This window comes from Ictidomys tridecemlineatus, chromosome 6 (assembly GCF_052094955.1).
Source record: "Ictidomys tridecemlineatus isolate mIctTri1 chromosome 6, mIctTri1.hap1, whole genome shotgun sequence".
Classification (NCBI taxonomy): domain Eukaryota; kingdom Metazoa; phylum Chordata; class Mammalia; order Rodentia; family Sciuridae; genus Ictidomys; species Ictidomys tridecemlineatus.
Genome location: NC_135482.1, coordinates 97842213 through 97860705, shown reverse-complemented (window position 1 = coordinate 97860705; position 18493 = coordinate 97842213).

Here is an 18493-nt window from a genome sequence, read left to right as displayed (position 1 = left end):
GAGAATTACAAACAGATTCCATTCACCATCAGTCCTCCAGGGGCAAAGACTCAGGCTTCCCACTGCTTGCAGCTTTTCACCCAGGTGATGGCTCTTGTACCTCCTTCTCCCAGTGGCTACACCTAGGCCTGGCCTTGCACACCAGCACCTGGAAAAGGAAAAAGTATTTATTTATTTATTTATTTCCTTTAGTTATTTAGTTACTTCCTTCCTTCCTTTATTTATTTATTTGATTGTTCGTTTATTTATTTACTATCTGGTTTGGTTTGAGTTTTGTTTAGTTGTTTAAGGTTCTATCATTCTTGTTGTTATGGTTATTTCGCTATAACTTTTCAAAGTTGAGATTGTTGTGTTAAAAAGTGTGGTAATAAAGTTTTACATTGTGTGATATCAAGTTGCTTGCTCAATTCATTTCCAAGGCTGTGCCACCACCAACACTGTGTAGCTTACATGGGAGAGACTCCAGAAGAGCACATGGGTCTCCTGGGCGAGAACATACACTGATCATTCCAGAGGAGGTGAGATAGAGGCCCCTGAGTATGGGGGAGAGGTGACTGCCTAAAAGGTTGAGGATTCCATGCCACCAGAAGGGGCTGCTTTTCTGGGGGCAATGCCTTAGGACCATGCACATGGAATGTAGAATCCAACAGAAGAGGTGTCTTTGCCAGTGTGGTCACACTTAGTCTCCTGCTCTCCAAAGTGGAGTGGAACCACTGCCCTCTACTGGGTGGTAGGAACCCAAATGGAAATGTGATGGCAAGTGGAACTCCCCTGCCAACTCTGGGTCTCAGGCTTTAGGCATATGTCATGGAATCCATGCCAACACACCATGCAGAATTGAAAGAGCACATGAGTTCCTGTTCAGGAGCCACATTGTCCTCATGCAAAGCCCTGAAAACATGATGGTTAACCTATTTCAAACAACATCTTTCTTCTTTATTTTTTTCTCTGTTTTTGTTTTGTCTTGCAGTAATGTGCAAGGAAACCAGGGTGCTCTGCTACCGAGGTTCTTGGGTAGGACTCTTTCTTTGAGCATTTTGTGAAAAACTCCCTAATTGGTAAAGACTGGCACAGATTTTGAGATCCTCCTGCCTGGATCAATCAGGATGTTGATAACCAAAGGCCCAGTGTGTGGATGTCCTTAGAGCACTGGTCCAGGTGTCCACAGAGTTTGAGGGTGGAGTGTATGTGTCAAAGCCCTCGTCTAAGGAACTTACACATATGGATCCTGGTAATGTCATGCAAACAAATCCACAGAAGTCACACATCCAAAAGACTCCCTTCAGGACCAGGCCAAAAACAGCCAGCCAGAATAAATGTTGGAACTTGTCAGATTCAGAACCCTGGGTGCTGTCTCCTTGAGTCAGGGAGAGCTGCTGTGGGCGGGGCCCTCTCCTGGTACAGTGCAGCCCTTTAGATGCCTAGGAGGTGAGGATGCCTCACCACCTATCACCCGAACACCTGACCCGCAAGAAGATAACATACTTCCTAGTGCCTTAGAGACAGGTTTCCACACTCTGGATGCTGAATGTCACAGGAATGGGGGGTGGGGGGTTTGCAGATGGTGTGCAGTGACCCAGGCAGATGGTCTGAATGGGGGATCTCATCAGAGGAACACTGCAACACCACCACTAAACCTCAGAGTATACATTTGCTTTTGCTCTTGAGCTTGTTTCTGACTTTCAAGGTGACCATCATTGTTTCAGTTGATATGATGGAGGATCAGCAATATGGAATCCAGTGCACTGACCCATCCTGCTTTGTGCTAGATTGGCTCCAGCTCATCAGGACCCACACCTGTGTGTGCAGTAAGCAGATGGGATGTCTAGTGCCAGCCTGCATCGAGGGCCTAGTAGAGGTGACTGGGTTGATGAGGTTGTCTCACCACAGTCATCCTCTATTGAGGTAGCCTGCACTCCTGGACATGGTGGCAGGTGCGTTCCAGTAGTAGCCAGGCATCCCACCCCAGATTTGACATTCTTTCCAAAAGCTATGGGCCAGGATCCAGGTCGTGCAGACACTGAAGACCCTGGGAGGGCAGGATTGCAAATGGAAGGCCACACCCTGCAATTAGACAGACCTAGTCTCAAAATGAAGCATCAAAGGAGCTGTGGATGGAGCTCAGGGGCAGAGCATCCTGGGTTTAATGGTCCATACTGGAAAGACAGAAAATACCCTGTGCTTCAGAACCCAGGCACAGAAGTACAGTCTGCGAAACTACTTGGGAATCTAAGGCTCCTTCTTGGACATCAGGAGACCCAGGAGAGCCTGGGCAATTGTTCTGAGTCTGTCTGAAAAAGAAAAAGAAAAAGTGTGGAAGATGGACCTCACTGCTAGAGAAGTCTTGTGTCAGAATCCTTTCCCGTTCTTTCAAATGAGAACATTCAAGGGCAATTTTCTCTTAGAGCAAAATTTTTATATTTCTGCCATGTTGAAGAGGCTGAGCTGATAAGAGAGTTACCTTCACTAACTTATAGCCGAAGACTTGAAGTCAGAAAACCAAGTATTGGAAAAGGGCAAGCCTCAGTACTCCTAGGCATTCCCCCCACCCCAAGGGTCTTGCTCATCAGAGAAAGAAATTTCAGAAAGAAATGGCCTGTGACCAACACTGCCTGAGGCTCTCCCCATCTAGGGCCTGCTCTTGTACTTGGGTTCACCCCCTGCTTTGACCCTGCTGATTTTCAAGAAAAAACAGGGGCAAGGGAATACCAAGATTTTCCCTTCCCCTTTCATTTTCCACAGGCCAAGATGCAGGCTTGCTTCTCTTGCAGCTTCTCGGCCAGGTGGTCTTTGTGGCACATGCTTCTCCCAGTGACTTTACCCAGGTCTGGTTTTGCATACTAGCATGTGGAAAAGCAAAAATCTACAACATACAGAAGAAAAAGTATGCAGCTGGAAGAGAGGAAGGCAGGGCTGTGGTTACCTCTTTGCATAGGCAAGCATTTCCATATCAACTCTCTTTACACTTGCACCCTAGAGATAATGCTGAAAGCCTAACCTGCTAGGGAGCCTGAGTCCTGAGGATGATTTTTCTTCATTTATTTATTTATTTATATTTATTTTTTGTCTTCTTTATCTCTTTTCATATGCAAATGCGTCCCACAAGTGGAAAACAAAGCAAAATCGGCCAGCCAGGAGGCCTCTGCCCAATTTGGATTTAGGAAAACTCTTCAGAGGCAGCAGGGACTGCTGTATTTCCCTGGAGGTCTTGGCATGGACTAGCCACAGATGGAGGCCATCCTGTGTGCAATGCAAGCAATTTGACCCCAGGGTCAGGGAAACCTAGCCTCTGGGCCACTCCAGAAGGCCCAGGAACCGCCGCCAGGGGCGCTGTCCCGCTGGCAGCAGCCTGCAACCCGGAGGCGGAGCCTGCGCTGGGGGCGGAGAAGGCGTGGCCTGCGCTGGGGGCGGAAAAGGCATGGCGTGGGATGACCTAGAGGCCGGTGGTCGCCTTTGGGAAGGGCGCAACTTGCACCTTTCTCAGCGCCCTTTGGTGCAGTGCAGGGCTTGGCTGAAAGGAGGACACGCCGACTCCGCCCGCAGCACTGGAGCTCGTGCCGCCCAGCGGCCAATGGACGGACTCCTGGCTCTGAGTATGGGTTGCATTGCGCCTCAGTCCCTGATGACTCCTGGGTCCTGGGGTCCTCTCAGGGATCTGTTCACAGATCGGCACAGCCTGAGACTGCACCATTCATGATTCTGGGTGTCATTGCCTGCCACCGCATGCAGGCATGCTGTCTCAGCTGCTTGGAAATGGTTGATTCCAATATTGTGCTTTACATTCCTTCTAATTCCTGCCAGACCCAAAAATGCTTTTCTCTAGGGGATCCAAAAGCCTTTTAAAATTCCTATGAAAGAATGATGTTTCAGGGAGAACCTAGGAGCCATTCCTGTGCCTATGTAAGTTGTTCTGCATTTCATTCAGTAATTCGTGTGTTTGGGCAATACTAGTGAATGTTCCTGGGGTCTGATGCTCTCATCCCCTAAAGGTTCCTCCACTGAGCTATGACCCTTTGCATATCTGCCTCTCCCTCCCTCTTTCCCCTCTCCCTCTGCCCAGGCGCCCCTTTCTCTGGGACAGAGTGGTTGAATGCAGGAGTGCTCTACCACTTTCTTCTATTCCCCTTCTTGTATGTGTTGACATCCCTGAGTCGTTTTGACTTTTTTGCAGTAGGTTTCAGTTTTTTGGCCAGGCTGGCCATGAACATGCTATTCCCTTGGCTCAGTTCCCCTGAGTGGCAGTAGAGCTGGGTGCCACCTCTCCTAAGCACACAGTATAAAGCTGAGCCCAGCAGCAGGCTGTTGTTTATGGAGCACCCACTTTGTGTGTGTGCATTGTGCATGGTGGATGTTTGATATTCAACTAAACACATGAGACATTATTGCTTTGCCACGTAGATGCCCATCTTCCATTCTAATGACCAGATTAGCTGTGGCAGTAGCATCATGAGTCCCTGGCCAGCATGGGCCAATGTGCAACCCTGTCTCAAAGTGAAATAAAACCTGTCTAAAGTGAAATGAAAAAGTGGTGGGAAATAGAGCTCATTGCTTACCTATCCTGTGTTGTGGTGAGCCGTTCCTGCGGACTGTGGTCGTCATTACATGATGGCGCTGGCTCTGCTGTGGTCTGTGAAGGACAACTCCATATAAGAGAGAGTTGGCGTATTGTCAACTCCTTATCAGAGAAAGTTGGCGTGTCGTTTTCTAGCACCCTGTGAGAAGGGTCCACGTGGCAGCTTCGCATTGGGGTTTGCGGTGCTTTATTAAGGCTGGGAGGGGCATCCGATTATTATTCCGGGGATTAGAAGAATTATTAGAAAAATATCAAGGGCCTGAATAAACTGCTGAAAGAAGATTCCTGAGTCGCGTCTTCCTTGCGGGCAAGGGGGTCGTGACACTGTGTGACAAAGGGGAATCCATCCTCACTAACATGAACAAAGCCAAGCAAACAAACAAACAACAACAACAACAACAAACAAACCAAACAAAAAACCCCACCTAACAAAGGAATAAAGAATTGGAAAAGACACAGGATTGGAGAGATGGACAGACTTGGGGAAGCCTGTACAGTGGCGGTGGGTTAGCCAAAGCATGCATTTAGGTTAAAATATATAACGAGTGCCCAAGAAGAAAAGGAAGGGGAGAGAGGACCCTGGGACACAGCACAGCAGGTGAGCATGGAGCCTTTCTGAAGGAGGTGAGACGCACTAGAGCAGAAGGGGCACCACAAGGTGAGTTTAGGGCAGCTGTACAGGGAGGACCAAGGGCAGGAAGAGTGCCAGTTAGCAGGGTGGGGCATCTCTTCCAGGGCTTGCTCTGTGCAAGAGAAATCCTGGGATTCTACTGAAGGTAAAGGGCCTGGATAGGAGGTAGGGGAGCATGCTTCATGGCTACAAGGTGGCAGAGGTGGGATGCACACCTGTTGTGACTGCAGAGCCTCTTCCTAGGGGCTCCTAAGGTGGACAATGTTAGATGGTGTGTAGGCACAGAAAGCTGGCAGCCATCAAAGCTGCTGTGGCTTTCATTCCTTGGTGGCCCAGAGTGAGGCAAGCCAGGGCATGGCTGGCCCTTTTGGGGGAAGCTGAGAAATCTTTGTGATGCAGAGGGCATCACAATCTTTGTGATGCTGTTCACTCAGGCCATTCACAGACCCAAGGCCAGAGCTGGTCCTAAACTCTTCAGAGCATGGCTTCACCTGAGTGGACCCAAAGCTCAGGGCCATGCCTGGGGTATATGGCCACGGGAGCAGGAGGCCTGTTTCCAAAGAAGGATCCTCTGCTTCATGGGCAGGACTAGCAGGGGATGAGGGTGTTCCACAGAGGCATTGTCTGAATCCACTGTGTGGATGGATCGCTGCCTTCAGCTCCACATTCAGACTCTGAAAGTTAAGGCTAAGTCCTCCAAGTCCTGCCAGGCTCTCGCCCAAGTCTGGGATGGGATGCATTCCAGCATGGGGCCAGGACCGGTGAAACACCTGTGGGCTCCTTTCCTGAGCATTAGCCTGTGTGTTACAAGAAAGCAAGAAGGGAAACCTTGGTGACCCTGGTGGATGAGCTGAGAAATGTGTGGACTTTTCTGTGAGGCAGTTAAACCTAGGCCAGCAATCAGTCTGTTTCCAGACAGAAATTGGTGCCATGAGCTACATTGATTCCCCACAGTGCAACTGTAGCTTTCACAAGAGGATTGGAAATGGGGTCAGGGCCTGCTTGCCTCTCAGAGGAAGTTGGTTGTGATGTAGGAAACTGGAAACTAATGTCTCCATCCACAGCAGGGGGATGAAATTCTACAGGTGTAAGTCCTTGAAGCAAGTGTAGACTCCTTCTTGTGTTGGGGAGAGTTCCCTGAAGATCAGAGCCGAGCAATATTGAGTTGCTTCCCAGAAGTGGCCACCAAAGACAAAAAGTCACCAGCTGCCCTTGTCAGCATCATGGTTGTATTTAGTGTCAGGGATCCTGACTGAACTTCCTTTGGACCCAAAGGGGCATGAGAGGCTGGTCCAGGGCACTTTCTCCTTCCCAAAGAAACTGAGTGGGCTAGGGGATGTAATCACCTGAGGCCAGGAACTGAATGCCTGTAGCTTCAGGACACAAGAGGGCAGGATTTTCCATTGTTCTGGCTTCTTAGCAGCTTCAAACACAGGGGCCATTTCCTGTTTGCCAGAGGAATGAAGCCTCAGGGTGGACCAAGCCCATCACCCTTCTGAGTGGCTGCTGGTCTTTCTTGTGGCCTTCCCTTCTCAAATGACACTCTCCAGCATCTATCTTTCCAAAAACACAGAGGCAGCCAGGGATACCCTGTGCTAGGAGCCCGCCCCTCTGGGGTGATTTGGCAAGTGAGGAGTGATCTTTAAGTCTTCCTCTGACTTTGGCTGGCAGCAGGATGAGCAGCCACTTAGCTCTGTGTGCACCAGGAAGGTGGACCTGAGGCTCCTGGCATGGCTGGTGAATTCTTGAAGTTCCTTGGGAGCAGGGAAAGGTTTTGGCCTCTTGGGTTGCACTAAATGGTGAGCACAGGGTGCTCAGTCAACACGCATTTGGTGAGGGAGTGCCCCTGCCAGGAGTGGCCTCCTGTTCCTTGTCCATTCCTCCACACTGAGTTGTCTGTCCTTGGGCCTGCTCAGAAGCCTTGGCTATTGTATGGATGTTGCCTTCTGGGAGGCTTCTTTGCTCCTAATACTGGGGCCTGGTTTCCTCTGTGTTGAAAGAATGGGAGACAACAGTCTTGCCTTCCACTGTGCACCAAACAAATCAGAGTGGCTTGCTGCCACCCTGAAAGAAGCAATGTCGCCTCTCCCTAGAGACGTGGAGGAAGGGGCACTCATGCCCATGCTAGAGACCATGATACTGGACAGACTCTTGACCACTTGACACCATCCTTGCTTCTTGATATATTTTTAAACCCCTATATTTTCACCTATGTGGGGCACTAGGAAATGGAAGCAGAGAAATGCCAGCTCCTGGTTATTTCCTGAGGCCCCTGGGTCTCTGCCTGCTGCCACTCCACTTATTTTTGTCACACAGCTCCAGAATCCCAGCACTTGCTCTTGCTGGGGGCAATGAAGCCAGACAGTCCTGAGACTTCTCATGAGACCAAGTTGCAAGTGGTACCCCATGACCCTGGCTGTTGCCTCTTTCTCAGAATCCAGGTAGTGATGTGGATCCCCCTAGAGGGTAGGGAGCTACAGGGCTTGGGCACAGGGCTGCTTTGGAGATTGCCAGCCTTCGTTGTGTACCCACATGATACCATGAAAAGAGATATGGATACTATTCAAAATCTCCCAGAAGCCCCTGGCAGTTCTGGGGCAAACAAAGGCTCTCTCTGAAAATCAGTCCCTACAGACTTCCAGTTGTGCACAGTCAGGCACAATCAGAGCCACGAGAGGAGTCCACTTTGCCTCTCTCAATTTAGGACTCAGGGTGGGGTAGAATTGCATGTCATCCCTGGTTCCCCACCTTCCTGTGTTGTGTCACCTCTGTGTTTGTGCATGACAGACACATGACTCCAGCATGAGGGTTGCCCAGGTGGTGGTTCACACATGCATGGGCACATACAGCTGATGACCATCTTGAAAGCTGAGGGTGGAAGGTTCCCAAGGATACTCTAGGAAGCTCTGGAGAGCCTGTGAGGCCCCCTGGATTCTTGAACTCACACCCATGGTCAGAAGGAGGAGACGAGACTGAACCCAGCTCTGTCTCCCCCAACCAGGGGAGCTGCTGGCAGGACCTGGATCTTTCTGGGGAAGAGATCCAGGCTGTGTTGGCAGAATCTGTCCACTTGTACATATGCTATGGGAAGATGGCAGCAGCCAGCACCCCAGGTGGCCTTTGGAACCATCATGTGTGAAAAAGAGACTCAGGTAAGGAGTCCCAGAGGAAGTGACCTCACTTCCTTGGCCATGGAACATAGAGAACTTGGAACCCTCCTAGCTAGGTCCCAACAGTCCACCTCCAGCCCCTGTCCGTTCACGTTCACTTGCATTGACAAGGCAAGCAGAGAGCCATGAGCTCTTGTGGTCCAGTCCTCGGTGGACACCCTGGCCTCAGGAAAGCCCTGCATAGTGGCCTTTCACGTGCGTGGAGGCGCTGGGTCAGCCATGCGTCCAGAACACTCTGGCGATTTTTCTTAAGGACACTGGAGGTGAGACAAGACAGACAGTTGCAGGTGACCAGAGTCTAACCCACCTCTGTGACTCTGCTTGGGACAGCCCCAGACCCTCAGACCCTCGCTGAATGCAAGTTGTTGTGGGTGTGGGTGTGGGTGTTTCCCTCATTTCAACTGAGAATTAGAAGGGAAGGAAAGCCTTTGGTTAGATTTTTCAGTTGACTGTTCAACACTGAGACATTTTGCAGATGATACTGTTTCCTGGTTGAAATGTCCCTCTTTTTGATCCTTGAAACTAGGGAAGTGACAAGCGTTCGTCCCTGGCTGTGTCCCGTCTGGTGGACAGCTTCACCTCACTGGTCCGCCAGGAGTTGGAGAAGGACCTCGTGAACGTCCTGCAGAGAGGGCACTCCTCCTGGGTAGAAGGATTGTTGTGTAGACTCCCAAAGGTGCTCAGCATCCAGAAAGTGCTGGAGCTCCTCAGTCAACGGTGGGTGCCACCTCCAGGCCCCAGGACATGGCCATCTCTTGGCGTGATGGATGGGATGCCGGGCACCACTCTGGACCTCTGGCAACTCTGTGGGATGTAGGATATTCACAGGAGAACCCACCAGGGTGTCGAGCCAACCAAGTAGGATGAGCCCTAGGAGTGTAGGTCTCAGGCCTTGTACTAGGCCAGGCTTCCAAGGCCTCAGGACTTCCCCTGGGGGGCCTGTCCTGCCCCTGTGGGGAACTCTTGTGCCTCAGCCCAGCTGGACAGAGGCCTCAGGAAGAGCAGTTTGCACACTGGGGAAGGAGCATGTGGCTTGCATGAGGAAGGGCCCCTGACCTGCCTGGGGGCAGAGTGGGGACTGCTGGGGTGGATGGAGTGGGACCTGGTTGGGTTTATTCATGGGCCCAATAGATGTGAAGCACCTGCCCTTGGCAGGCACATGGCCTACCCATTAGGAAGCAGGGCAAACACACCTCCCAGCCCTCCTGAGCTTTCACTATTGGCAGGAAGTTAGTCAAAGCCACCAGGCATCTTGGCGCATGCAGGGCACAGGATGTAGGAGGTGACATTCTCCTGGCCTTCTCTAGGTATGAGGACCAGCAGCTATGCATGGAGGAAGTCTTCCTTCCGGGACAGAAGTGAGTGGTTTGGGGGCCACGAGAGTGGGCTTCTGACTCCAGGGTCACTTGGGGAACCTTGGCAGTGGATGGGTGGGCAAACGCAAGCGTCCACCTTCTGTGATTTGTGGCACACGGATGTGGTCTGGTGATTTCCCTCTGGAGTAGGCACAGATAGCTGTGGTGGGATTCTGGGTAGCTAAGGACTGCAGGAGGGGATGGCGCCTCAGAGCCTGGCCCTGTGAGCATCCCTCCCCTCCACAGCCAATCCCAGGCATGATGGCCCTCACTTTTCTCTATTGAGGCAAATTTGGGGAGCCCCTGATGCACAGGAGAGGGGAGCCTCTTACCCACACATGGCCCTCACAGATGTCCCCCTTCTCGCCCTGCTGCATTGGACCTGCTTGGCCACTCTCTGGGAAGCCCATCATCCGGGTGGTCCAAAGGGGCTTCCAGCTCAAGGCGATGCCCAGTCGCTCATGGCTCCCTGTCTCACTCCTATGTCCCCAGCTCCTTCTGCTCCACCATCCAAATGTGGCTCTGCCTGTACCCAGAAGATGTTGTGGGGTCCATGGACAGCCTGAGGAGTCTCAGGACCTTCTTGCTCCACACCATGCCGCAGTCAGGGCTGACAGTCCAGGTGGAGAGGCTCCTGACAGGGCTGGAGAACACAGATCCCCGTGAGTCCGAGGCCTGTGATGAGGGGGCCTCGGGTGGGTGACTGCATGTGTGTGTCCTGGAACCTCTGCCGCTCCTGCTGGGAACTGGCCTGTGGTCCCCAGCCCAATACTCCTGACCCCACCTGCAGCTGGAGGGCCCTCGTCCAGGAAGAAGTCCTGGTGTCTGGATAGGGTCTGGGCTCTTCTCACAGCCAGGGTTCTTCTGAGAATCAGGAAAGACCCAGGGAAAGGCAGTCACGTTGGGGCTCTTTTCTCTTGCAGCTGCCTCTCCAGGAAAAACCCTCAATTAAACACAGCACAACACCAGAAGCACCAGGTCACCCATCTCTCAGGCCAGCACCCACTCCACGTGTGCTGGAGAGTGGACACTGCACTAGAGCTCATGTCTCCTCTGGCCCCTCTACCTCTGTGAGCTCCTGAGGACTACTCAGTCCCAGATCCCCACCACGCCTCCTCTTCCTCTCCTCTGGAATTTACTGGATTTCTAAAATTTATTGATTTCCTTATTTATTTACTTCCTTGTTTATTTATTTATTTTCTTTCTTTTATTTATTTGTTTCCTTTATTATTTATTTGTTTATTTATTTATTTATTATCTGGTTTGTTTTGAGTTTTGCTTTGTTGTTTCAGGTTCTTTCATTGTTGTTGTTATGGTTATTTCAGTATAATTTTTCATTGTTGAGATAGGTGTGTTAAAAAGTGTGGTAATAAAGTTTTACATTGTGTGATATCAAGTTGCCTGCTCAATCCATTCCCAAGGCTGTGCCACCACCAACACTGTGTAACTTCGATGGGAGGGACCCCAGAAGAGCACATGGGTCTTGTGGGGGAGAACACACACTGGTCATTCCGGAGGAGGTGAGATAGAGGCCCCTGAGTATGGGGGAGAGGTGACTGCCTAAAAGGTTGAGGATTCCATGCCACCAGCAGGGGCTGCTTTTCTGGGGGCAATGCCCTTAGGACCATGACATGGAATGCAGAACCCAACAGAAGAGGTGTCTTTGCCAGTGTGGTCACACTTAGTCTCCTGCTCTCCAAAGTGGAGTGGAACCACTGCCCTCTACTGGGTGGTAGGAACCCAAATGGAAATGTGATGGCAAGTGGAACTCCCCTGCCAACTCTGGGTCTCAGGCTTTGGGCACATGTCATGGAATCCATGCCAACACACCATGCAGAATTGAAAGAGCACATGAGTCCCTGTTCAGGAGCCACATTGTCCTCATGCAAAGCCCTGAAAACGTGATGGTTAACCTATTTCAAACAACATCTTTCTTCTTTATTTTTTTCTCTGTTTTTGTTTTGTCTTGCAGTAATGTGCAAGGAAACCAGGGTGCTCTGCTACCAAGGTTCTTGGGTAGGACTCTTTCTTTGAGCATTTTGTGAAAAACTCCCTAATTGGTAAAGACTGGCACAGATTTTGAGATCCTCCTGCCTGGATCACGCAGGATGTTGATAGCCACAGGCTCAGTATGAGGATGGACTGAGAGCACTGCTCCCAATGTTCACAGAGTTTCAGGGTGGAGTGTGTGTGTGTCAAAGCCCTCGTCTAAGGAACTTACACACATGGATCCTGGTAATGTCATGCAAACAAATCTACAGAAGTCACATGTCCAAAAAACTCCCTTCAGGACAAGGCCAAGGACAGCCAGCCTTAATAAACGTTGGGACTTGTCAGATTCAGAGCCCTGGGTGCTGTCTCCTTGAGTCAGGGAGAGCTGCTGTGGGTGGGGCCCTCTCCTGGTATAGTGCAGCCCTTTAGATGCCTAGGAGGTGAGGATGCCCCACCACCCATCACCCCAATACCTGACCCGCAAGACGATAACATACTTCCTAGTGCCTTAGAGACAGGTATCTGCACTCGGGATGCTGAATGTCACAGGAATGGGGGGTGGGGTGACTTGCAGATGGTGTGCAGTGACCTAGGCAGATGGTCTGAATGGGGGATCTCATCAGAGGAACAGAGCAACATCACCACTAAACCTCAGAGTATCCATTTGCTTTGGCTTTTGAGCTCCTGGCTCACTTTCAAGGTGACATCATTGTTTCAGTTGACTTAATGGAGGTTCAGCAATATGGAATCCAGTGCACTGGATCATCCTGCTTTGTGCTAGATTGGCTCCAGCTCATTAGGACCCACACCTGTGTGTGCAGTAAGCAGATGGGATGTCTAGTGCCAGCCTGCATCAAGGGCCTAGTAGAGGTAACTGGGTTGATGAGGTTGTCTCACCACAGTCATCCTCTATTGAGGTAGCCTGCACTCCTGGACATGTAGGCAGGTGCGTTCCAGTAGTAGCCAGGCATCCCACCACAGAGTTCACATTCTTTCCAAAGGCTATGGGCCAGGATCCAGGTTGTGCAGACAATGAAGACCCTGGGAGGGCAGGATTGCAAATGGAAGGCCACACCCTGCAATTAGAGAGACCTGGTCTCAAAATGAAGCATCACAGGAGCTGTGGATGAAGCTCAGGGGCAGAGCATCCTGGGTTCAATGGTCCATACTGGAAAGACAGAAAATACCCTGTGCTTCAGAACCCAGGCACAGAAGTGTACTCTGCGAATGGCAAAGTACTTGGGAATCTAAAGCTTTTGGACATCACAAGATCCAGGTGAGCCTGGGCAATTGTCCTTATTCTGTCAGAAAAAGAAAAAGTGTGGAAGATGGATCTCACTACTAGAGTAGCCTTGTGTCAGAATCCTTCCAGTTCTTTCAAATGAGAACATTGAAGTGCAATTTACTCTTAGAGCAAAAGTTTATATTTTTGCCATGTTGAAGAGGCTGAGCTGAAAACACAATTACCTTCAGTAACTTACAGCCTAAGACTTGAAGTCGGAAAACCAAGTGCTAGAAAAGGGCAAATCTCAGTACTCATAGGCATTTCCCCACATCCTAAGGGTCCTGCTCATCAGAGAAAGAACTTTCAGAAGGAAATTGCCTGTGACCAACACTGCCTGAGGCTCTCCCTATCTAGGTCCTGCTCTTGTACTTGGGTTCACACCCTGGTCTTGACTCTGCTGATTTTGACGAAATACCAGAGGCAAGGGAATACCAAGATTTTCCTTTCCCCTTCAGTCCTCCCCAGGCCTAGATGTCGGTTTCCCACTCTTGCAGCTTCTCATCAGATGCTCTTTCTTGTGCATGCTTCTCCCAGTGACCACATCCTGGTCTGGCCTTGCACACCAGCATGTGGAAAAGGAAAAATCTACAACATGCAGAAGAAAAAGTATGCATCTGGAAGAGAGGAAGGCAGGGCTGTGGTTACCCCTTTGCATAGGAATGCATTCCATATCAACTCTCTTTATACCTCCTGTCAGAAAAAATAATGGATATTAATTTTTTAAATTTTAAATTTATATAGAAATGCCTCCCACAAGTGAAATCAAAAGAGAATCTTTCCCAGTCTTCCTTTATGTTATGCAATACTCTGTAGAACTGAGGAGACATAGAAGCCCCTGCAGCACTGAAGTGTTTGCCGTGGTGGCCAATGGACTCTTGTCTCTGACCAGAAGTTATGCCCCAGTATGTCACTGAGTTTGTGTGGGTACTGGAGACCTGTGTTGATTCTGTCCATAAGTTTGCACACGTGTGAACCACACCATTCATGGTTGTTGTTTTGCCTGCTTCCGCATGCAGGCATTCTGTCTCACCTGTTTTGAAGTGAGTGATTGGAATATTGCATCTTTTTATTCTTTGCAATTCCTTCAAGACCCACAAATGCATTCCTGTATGGGAATCAAAAGCCTTTTAAAAATTGTATTAAAGTATGAGGTTTGGGGAAAACATATGAGCCTCTACAGTTCCTATGTAAGTTGTTCTACCTTTCATATGTAATTGATCTCTTTTCACAATACTAGTGAATGGGGCCTGATGCTCTCATCCAATTTAATGTTATTTCCACAGAGTTAGACCCCTTTTCCTCTCTCTCTCTCTCTCTCTCTTTTGCTTGCTCTTGTGCTCTCTCTCTCTCTCTCTCTCTCTCTCTCTCTCTCTCTCTCTCTCTCTCTCTCTCTGTGTGTGTGTTGAATGTACCCATTTACATACTTTTTTTAAATTTTACATTAGGTTTCCTTTAGTTTGCCTGGGCTGGCCTTGAACCTGACATTCTCTTGGCTCAGTTCCTCTGAGTGGCATTAGAGGTGGGTGCACCTCTCCCTAAGCACACACTCAAAAGCTGAGCCCAGCAGCAGGTTGTTGTTTATGGAGCACTCCTCTGTGTCTGCAGTCTGCATGCTGGACAGTTGATTATTCCAAACAAATTAGACACTATTGCTTTGCCATGCAAGATGATGCACATTTTAATTCCAATGACCGTGTTTGCTGTTGCAAGAGGACCATGAGTCCCTGCCTGTCATGATGGGGCTCTTTTCTCTTTCATCTATGTCTCCTGGATAAAACTCAATTAAACCCAGCAAACATCAGAGGCACCAGATCAACAATCTCTCAAGCCATCACCCTCTCCACCTCCTCTGGAAAGTGGACACTGCCTTAATGCTCACATCGCCTCTGACACCTCTACCTTTGTGAGCTCCTGAGGATTATGCAATGCCAGATACCCCACTTGGCTCTCCTTTTCCTCTCCTCCCGAGTTTCTGAGTTTTTCTGTTTTGTCATTTTCTTGTTTGTTTTATGTTTTTGTTATTGTTGTTTGTTTTTATGATATGATATTTCATTTTTGAGAATAGTCTGGTAAATTGGTAAATTTGGGGGTATATGATTTTGTGTTGTGATATTAAATATGTCATTTTTCATAATCTTAGATTCATTTCTATGTGCAAATTATTTTTAAATCATTCAGAACAAAGATAGTTGAGAAAGAGATAACATATTTACAGTAAAATTGTAATAATTATTGGATCTAAATAGTGAAAATACTTGTGCTCATCATCAGGCACTCAAGTGCATGTGTAATCCCTGCTGCTTTAGACTTGGGCAGTAAGATGGCAATTTTCAGAGAGCCTTTAACTTAGCAAACTCCTGTCTCACAGTAAAGTGAAGCTTGACGATGTAGCTCAAAAATAGTATATAGGTTTAATCCGAAGTAACACAAAGAAACAAACAAGAACTGGTGGTCTTCCAATTATTCTTAAACCTTTGTTTAAATGGGAAATCCCTCCAACAAACTTTCAACGTTGTAGTTACACAACATGGCCACATGGTGGCAATAGACTCACTTTGGAACTTCTGTAAGAGCGCTCCTGTGGTCAAAGGAGTAGTAAGAAACCAATACTTCAACAACATCTCTTTCATTGCTTCCTCTATGAGGAGAAATGTGTAAAACACTTTAGAAGGCAGGCATCCTTGAGAAATCTTAAAATACATATGAGAGATTAACATTCAAGTTGGCATATTGTAAAGTAGAAGAAACACTAAAGAAACAAGGATTAGTAACCCAGGAGAGATCTGGGTTCTAGACCTGGCTCTGCAGTAGATTAATTTTGTGACATGACCAGGAAAACTGTGACTAAGTCTCACACATGAAATGAGGATCTTTGGCTTTCTTTCCACCTGTAAAAATATTTGCTTCCCTCTTATTTCTACTTGCATATGTTCATTGTCTAATAATGTATTTTCTGAGGGTGGAGATACAAGAATTACAGATGAACTCTATTTTACAATGTTGTTGTAGAAATTATATATATATATATACACACACACACATACATACATTTATATGCATTTATGCTTATAGATGCCTTAAAATATCTCTTTGAAATGAATCTCTTTGCAAAACAGAAGATTTTCTACAAACAAAACAAAACCAAGATTAATTAGTGGGTACTAAGTTCAGAGTAAGAAGTTCTGTTGTGCTGTTGCATAATAGGGTTACTATAGATATGGATAATATAGTGTATATTCAAAAAGAAAACTAGAAGAAAGGATACTGAATGTTTTCACCATAAAAATAATGCTTTAGGAGACAGAATAAATTTACCTTGATGTGAACATGACACAAATACTCATGTATCTAAACACTACATGTCATCCACTAAATATTCACAATTTTTGTTTTATTTTTTAGGTTAAAAATTAATGTAAATATCCAACACCCAAATATCTGCAATTTTGTTTTATAGAAGCAAGCTAATTAGAGCCAATTGCTTCTCCTCCTGCTTCTTGTATCCTGGTCCTGTATAGAAGAGTGATGGGAATAGTGAGGGACAGAGTGGAGCAGGAAAATAATGAAGGAGGAAGAGGCAGTGTGCAAGGGAACATGAGGAAGGAGCAAAATTTAAAGGATATGAGTCTTTGATTAGGAAAGAAAGTCCAACTGACTGAACAAATTGCCTTGTGAACCTCATCCTTCCCAGGCCACAGGCAATTCATTTTGTCCATGATCCTCTCTTACTCTCTACCCTGCCACTTCCAGGATCCTGCTGTCCTTTTACTGCCTTCTGGCAGCCTCAAAGACATCCAGGTCTTTCCTCCTTTGTCACGCCCCTATTATACAACTGTTGTCAACTTCTTCCTTAATGTCCATTCCTGGTAAAAATATTTTCAAAGGAATTGACATCCATTTCATTGACTAAAATCACCCTTCCTCCACTCCTAATTTTTGTGGGTGAAACTTACAATTGTGAATCTTAATATTGGAAAATATTTGAGGCCATATAGTCCTAATGTTCCAATTAATAAATGAGATTTTTTCACATATATTATATTATATCTGATGTAATAGAAAATAAATAATCTTCAAGTGTCCTATGTTCAGGTAGAAATCAGTCCCATGTCTGCTTCTCTACCCTCTCCTTGTACCTGGGCCCTTTGTAGTGACTTTGTGCCCAAAAGACAAGCCAGTTTCCCTTGAATCTGGGAATATTTTCGGCTTGATTTGTTCAATGAAATGTGAGAGAAGTGAATGTTCATTTGCAATTGAAGATCTTTCCACCCCTCTGACTCTGCCCAAAGATCATGTGAACAACTTGGAATAATCAGATGGAGATTTAGAAACACATACTTCTTCTTCTCTCAGTCAAGTGGACAGTAAGCTGACTGTCCTTTATCTGACTCACTGAGGCCTCAGAGGATAGGTCAGCTGCCCACAGGCATGAGTCAATCTGGGAAAAATCACCTAAGACTTGACTAGTAGAATTGTTGAGCTGATCTACAGCCTCATCAGCAAAGTGGAATCATTGTGATTTAAGTCACTGAATATGAGTTTGATTAGTCATGCAGCAAACCACTAACCCTGATGGCAAAACACAGTTATATTTGTGCTTATTTATTCTAATTTTATTTCAGCACAATTTTAATTAATCCCTTGAACTAAATTTAAAATAGTTTTGAACAATTTGCTACCATTTTGTTTGATTTGATTTATTTGACAGTTTGGAGGCTTTGCTTTAGCAATTATTCTTCTGCGGTGGTTTTTGTCTATTTTCAGATAGTAACTGCAATGGATCCTAATTTAGGAAAGAACAAGGACAAACCAAAAGCAGCTCAATTAAGTACTAAAAAAGTGCTAAATGTCATGAAAATATTTTTAAAACAAATCCAAGTAAATGACTACGTTTATCTTAGTGCAATAACAATATTGAGGGACAATGAAATTGAGAATACACTTAATACAAAAAATATACCCAAGACCGGAAGTGAAATAAAATTTCAAAGAAAACAGTATCTACTGCATTCTGAAACAATAATAGGCAGCTCCATAGAAGACAGATGTAGATTCTTGAAAATTACTGTAGTTGTCAATAGTTAAAGAAGAAAATAAGAGCATTCAGCCAGAAAAACAACACAAATGAAAGCATTCTTGTCCCATAAAGCATCTTCTACAATTATCCTATGGATTAGCAAAAATTTCCTACAGAGCTTAAACCCTGACATGGAAGAGTTAAAGTTTTGTTGTTTTTTTTTTTTGTATATTCATTCATTCAGTAATCACTGAGAGTTTACCGTATGCTAGGCATTTTCCTGGTTTTTATTATATATCAGTGAAGAAAGAGGCAACGATAATTGTTATGGAGCTACTTCTATGTACATATAAATCCACCTTTCTAATGTTTTTCCACTTTTCTAGCTTGTTTTCTTTACATTAGCTTTCCAAATTTAAATGAAACAGTATATAATAATTGGGTATATTTTTCATACTTTAAATCTGCAA